Below are 6,000 nucleotides of genomic sequence, written 5' to 3'. Positions count from 1 at the left end.
TGCCCAGCAAGTTGCAGTAGTCTATTTCCCAGACTGGAGAGCAGTCTACTTCACAGACTGGTGTTTCATTTTTAGGCAATGAATGTCTTTTCAAGATCATTACAATCAGCTACAAAATGTACGTTTCCCCGCTCGAAGGTGTAGACTGAAACCCACATTATTTCACTGGGGACAGCACCATCCAGTAACGGAATGCTTTGGGAATGTATGGGATACTTGGTGGGACAGGTTTGGCTTTATCTGCTTGGTAAATGGGCAGCTTCCCGGGCGCAGGACAAGGAGACTCGAACCCCATTCAGACTGGGTGAGCCCAGGGGCAGCTGCAAGGTGGAGGAGGGAGGCTGGAGACGAATGAGAAGGGAGGTGTTTGTGTTCGATGTATAGAGCTAAAGTCCATAAGGACAGCTGTGTATGATTGACTTGTGGTTGTTATTGCTTCTGAACATCCGTTAATAACATCCATTTATAGTCAGTGCTTGTGATTAAACAGAGAGCTTTAAATGATGCCGATAGCAAGCTTTTTGAGCCTGTCACAAGACCTGTTCTCCCTTATGGTTGACTAACACATTTCTGATAGATTTTCATCCTTCTTCCTGCTTAGAGAGAAGGTTTCTACAGAATCGACCTGAGCTCTTTGAACTGTTTTGTAAAGAATATCATCCGTCCGCTCATTTTAGAGCCCGATGAATTTCATTCTTGTCTGAAATAAAAAGATGGAAATGAACATTCCCTGGGGGGGATTGATCGATTTCCCGGCGGGAGATAGCAGCTGGCGTGGAAGGTCACTGGGAAACACACAGTCCCCCTCCACGGCCAAGAAAATGATTTGCAGTATGACACTTGCACTGGAAGTTTTCCTTTCACTCAGATTTAGATTCGGGGTTGCTCAGACATTTTAGCGCCTGAGCAGTTTTTCGAGCGATCCATCAGGTGTCCTGTGACATTATTTTGCAGGGAAGCACAGTATATTCTTGAGCACGCGCCACGGATGATGAGAAAGAAGTGCCGAGCATTTGTTTGCTCAACACTAACTGATCAAGTTCTCCTCATCAGGCCCCTGTGTGCTTCTGTTTGAGAAATAATAATTGCACAAATTATGACCTTTGCTCAAATCTTGATTTGTTTCAGTTATCGAATTTATGAATATCTAAGAGACCAAGCATATTAACGGTAAGAGTGGAATTTTAAAGCTTGCCTGCTAAGGATTGCTTTTTAAAAAAGTTTCCCATAATGAATTTGGTGTCGGTGTGTTGCAGTCATACCTGTGACGGCCAATAGGTTGCTGTGTTTTTCACTTTTAAAAACTCAAAACTCCTGTGTAATATAAAGACATTTGACAGTGAGCTGAAAATGGAAACATTTCAAAAATATTCATGTTAAACTCTTCTCAAATTGTTCCTCATTAACATTTTAATAGAGCAGTTGAGCTAGTTGCTCAAGTCAGATTGATTGCTACAAGATAGATGTGTCCGATTGAAATGAGACTTATTTTCCTATTTTTCCTATCCTTATTCTCAGTTTTCTTGCTTTTTTTTGCTGTTGCAATTTCTGTAGCCGCTGTCTACTGAAGTAGACATACTGTATAGATAGGGCACTGTCCTATTAAATGTTACGTAACTGTACTATATAAAATTCATTAATGCTGACATTTAAAAAAATGGAAGTGCTTTAATGTCATACCATTCTTTGATTAAAATTAAGTTGGTTCACTTGCACCACTTTATTTTTCAGTAATTGGTTTAGTTCGGAAAGGAATCCTGATGCTTTTGGGATGCTGTATAACATGAAGTGGCATTCTTATCCTTATTAAATGTGAAAAGATTCTGCTGCCTAGTTCTGAGCCCTCCCGATATCACTTTGCAGCAAGCAAAAGAAAAATGAGATAAAAAATAGAGCCGTATAGAAAAAACTAACAAGAGAAAAATCATTATTCTGCATGGGGGCAAAAACATAGTTTACATTGGCTTTTCAGTCTTTTTTTAGTTTGAAAAAAAAGGAAAGGCTAATCGATACAAGAGCAACTCTTTTCATTTTTGCTACAGCAGAACTTGTTCTGTTCACGCAGAGGGACTGGTCTGTTCTGAGAGTCCACAGTACGAGGGTGGCGGCGTGGCCGATGCAGACACTGTCATTCCCCATAATTACTCTCCTCTCCCTGGTGGCTCAGTGGGATCGTTCTGTTCTCCTGTACCTGCAGGAAATGCTCAGCATGGCCTGCGGATGAGTCTCTCGCGCGGCGTTTCGGACAGAAGGACTGGAAAACCTTTGCATCTCTCTCTTTTTCTACGGCTCTTCAGCGTGTCCACTAGTTTCTCGATCCACGGAGACATGGCTGTGTCCTCATCTACAGTTTAACCAGAGAAATAAACCCAGGCCCCCCTGCTACTCCAGCACAAACGAGCCAAGACATCAGAGATACATTTACCTTTTCCGGATTTTTTCTCCCCCATCTTGGCAGTGGAGTGAAATCAGCCTGGGCCTGTGAAGTGACCTTCCATGGGCCAGGTGGAGGAATGTTGTTCGTTACCAAACCGTGTCCACAATCCTTTCTTTGGAAACGTAGTAATGATGGCATAGCCCAAAAGGTCCACTGTCAGAAATCATCCTTCTGCAGGTTGATTGCTTATGAATGCATTCTGTTCTGTGAAGAAACTGATGGATTCTTCCCATTAAGAAAAACAGAGCAAGAGGGGTATAGAGGCAGTGAGGTTTCTTTGTAATTCTTTGGAAACATTCCTGATGGAAACGTCACAAACGTATGTTTTTGACAAACAAATTCAGGATAAATTCAGCATTCATTAGAAATAAAAGATTAATAGCAATTAGCATTAGTTGTAGGACCTGTAAAGTGCTGTGCTTCACTAGTTCAATCCTAGTTCACTAGTCTAATCCTAGTTCCCACAGAATCACCAACATTTCTATACACATTGACTATGGAGTATATTTATACAGCTAGGTAAGGTTACAGCTAGGTTACTGAAGCAAACAAACATCCAGAATCTGATTAAGGAGAAATACAACATAGATTTTGAAAAAAAATAGGTTTTGTTTAACTGTCTTGTTAGAGAGTTTTGCAGCAATGGGCATAAACTGAGCTGATGATTTTTAGTGGGATTTTCTAAAAATACTTCCTCATAAATTATTTCTTTTTCAGTATATACCTGTAGGCAGCTTGTACTTGGATTGGCAACTGGTGAATGGACAAAAAATAAAGAGTACAGATGAGGAGCGCGTGCTCAAAGAGGAGTAAAGTAATGAACGGAGTTCCACAGGGATCTGTATTAGGACCATTGCTGTTCTTGTTTAATATCAATTATCTCAATTTTCGTATGTTTGCTGATGATAGATTAGCAAACAGGTATAACAGCTGAAAATGAACTTGAAAAAGATTTAGATAGAATTCAAAGCAAACATGAGTTAATATTTAATGTGCAGAGTGTTATGTGGAGGTAGCAAAAACCTAGACTATAAATTTAAAATGAGAAACACTATAGGTTACAAGAAGCAAATAACGGAAAAGGCTTAAATATGTCTACATCATTACCATATAACCTAGAATGAAGTAAAAGAATTGTAAAAATAAATGTTAGGAAATACTGTATATAAAAAACTACATCTTTTTAGTGTTGAACAGAGAAGACTATGAGACTGTGATTAAAGCATTCAAAATCCTCAAAGTTGAAGTCACCTTCATCAACTGCTACAGATTCTTTGTTAGCAAAGAACTTCAATAGGAAACCAGCATTTAAAGGTTTTTAATTTCAGTCTGCAGAATTATTATATTATTATAGGTAATTATTTTAATTACAGTCTGATTCTGTAATGATTGTTGTTGCCAGTAAACAAATATAGCACTCTGCAGTCACTGTGCATTCATTTAATTTTGTGTATTTCTCTCACTTCACATGTTTTTTTGTTCCCTCATTTATTGCTTCCAGAAAACAAGCCACTCACAGTACATAATCGACCTCCTTTACAGACTGTCTCTGCGTTGTCCTGTGGGGAGAAAACCACAGCATATCCTCTCGAATAAAGACCAGGAACCATTAGACATGTTTCAGTATTTTGACAGGACTTTGTGGGGTTTATGAACTCTTTTCAGGATTCTCTGAACTTTGGGGGTATCCTGAAATAAAATTATTTATTTCCAGATTGTTTAGAGATATAAATCTGCAGGGATTTTTCTGTAAATGAAATAGTTTCACATCCCGATTGGGAGTCAGCAGCTTTAAACCGCCCACTGCAACCACCACAATTTACAAGCAGCACCACAGACGCACACCTGCGTGTTTTCTGAGATGAGATCAAAAGACATCTTTGAATTTCCCAGTAGTATAGTGATTTGTTTTCCTTAAATACATTTCGTTGCCCATGCAGTGTTGACTGATATGAAGCAATAGATGAATTTTAAGTTATAGAATCCCATAGATGTATAATATTTATATGACAGACAAAAAGAGCAACTGAAGGCGACAGTCTGCAAAACCACTTTGTGGTCCTAAATTAGCATTAAAGTGGGATAATTAAAGTTCTGTCTAAATGTTTACTTGCTTATTCATATGCTATTATTATTTTAAATGTGTAAAAATGTATTACAAGTTTTTTATAATAAAGGTACTCTTTAAATTGCATTTGGAGTTAAACTGCTACTGAAGATTGACTCTTACAGTATATCTTATTTTGTTGTGAACAAAAGATCCAAAATGCAAAATTCGTGGTGAGCCAAGGCTATGTGTGTAAATGGTGTGCAATGTTTCCACAGTCTTTGAGCTTTGAGAGATCTGTATTCACAGCAAACATGAAGAGCGTTTTTTCAATTGACAGGGAGAAAGGCCCACAGTAGCCCTCTTCATCTACTAAAACTTATCATGAAAATGAAAAAAATAAACCTACATTATCTTTTACATAGCAACAAAAGTTTATTTCAGGTTTCACATTTCTGTGTTCAGGAGAGCATCCTCTGCTGTTTCCTCTTCTTTTCCCACCCGGAAATGTTACTTCAGCCAAAACAAGACAGAATTTGAATAAACATTTTAACTCGTCCTTGACACATTCTAAAGCTGTGAATTTCTAGTGCCGTCCTGTCCCATTTTTGCAGTGATTTGCAACAGTATTAGTAAAGAAAGGTGTTAGAGTCACTTTTGAAGTTTACCCCACTAATTTAAATCGAACATGTGGCACATTGTTAAATATTTACAAAGATGTAGACTCTAACAAAGTTTTGTTGACATAGATGTATTTGTCTTGGAAGAAATAGTGATCTTGTGATCTCAACTTTAAGTTGAACAATACATCCGCAAAGTATTCTAAATAAAGACATCCATCCATCCATTTTCTAACTGCTTCTTCCAATTCAGGGTCGTGGAACCCATCCTGACAAGCTATATAAAGCCATTGTAAATATATTCTTTAAAAATTGGTTTTAAATATATTCTTCAGAATGCAAAAAACCACTCCAACCCAGAGACAATTTCAAAACTGGGACAATACCATATCATGCCTCATCTGTTTTCGTGTGAATCCAGATGAGTTCCTTGTTTTAGGAGAAATTGCATTTCTTTTTTTATGCCTATTGTTATTTTAACACAGGTTGGTGTCAGGAGAAGCCGTGTTCCAGCTGTTTAATGGAAAGTATTTGATACTCAGCAATGATCAGATATGATCCCACACATCCTTCACCTGCTCAGATAGCACGATATTAAATGATGTATTCATAAAAGAAATTTGTGTTCTTGAGGAGAAAATCTGTGACCCTAGAGTACTTCATTACACAAATGTCACTAGAATCAGGTGTTGAGTTAACCTGTTTACTTGAGAGCGAAACTGCTTTGGAGTGTAGTCTGCATGGACAGAAAATCCCCTCATGTTGGACATATTTAGTGGGAATAAAACAGCCCATTTGAAATGTCTGCACTCCCAGCAAACAACAGTAATTGAATTAGAACTGAAGTCTGACTTCATTCAAAAGGAGAAATTTCACCGGGGCAGGAAATTTAGAAT

This window comes from Lepisosteus oculatus, chromosome 9, assembly GCF_040954835.1.
Source record: "Lepisosteus oculatus isolate fLepOcu1 chromosome 9, fLepOcu1.hap2, whole genome shotgun sequence".
NCBI lineage: Eukaryota > Metazoa > Chordata > Actinopteri > Semionotiformes > Lepisosteidae > Lepisosteus > Lepisosteus oculatus.
Note: the sequence above shows the minus strand (reverse complement) of the source record.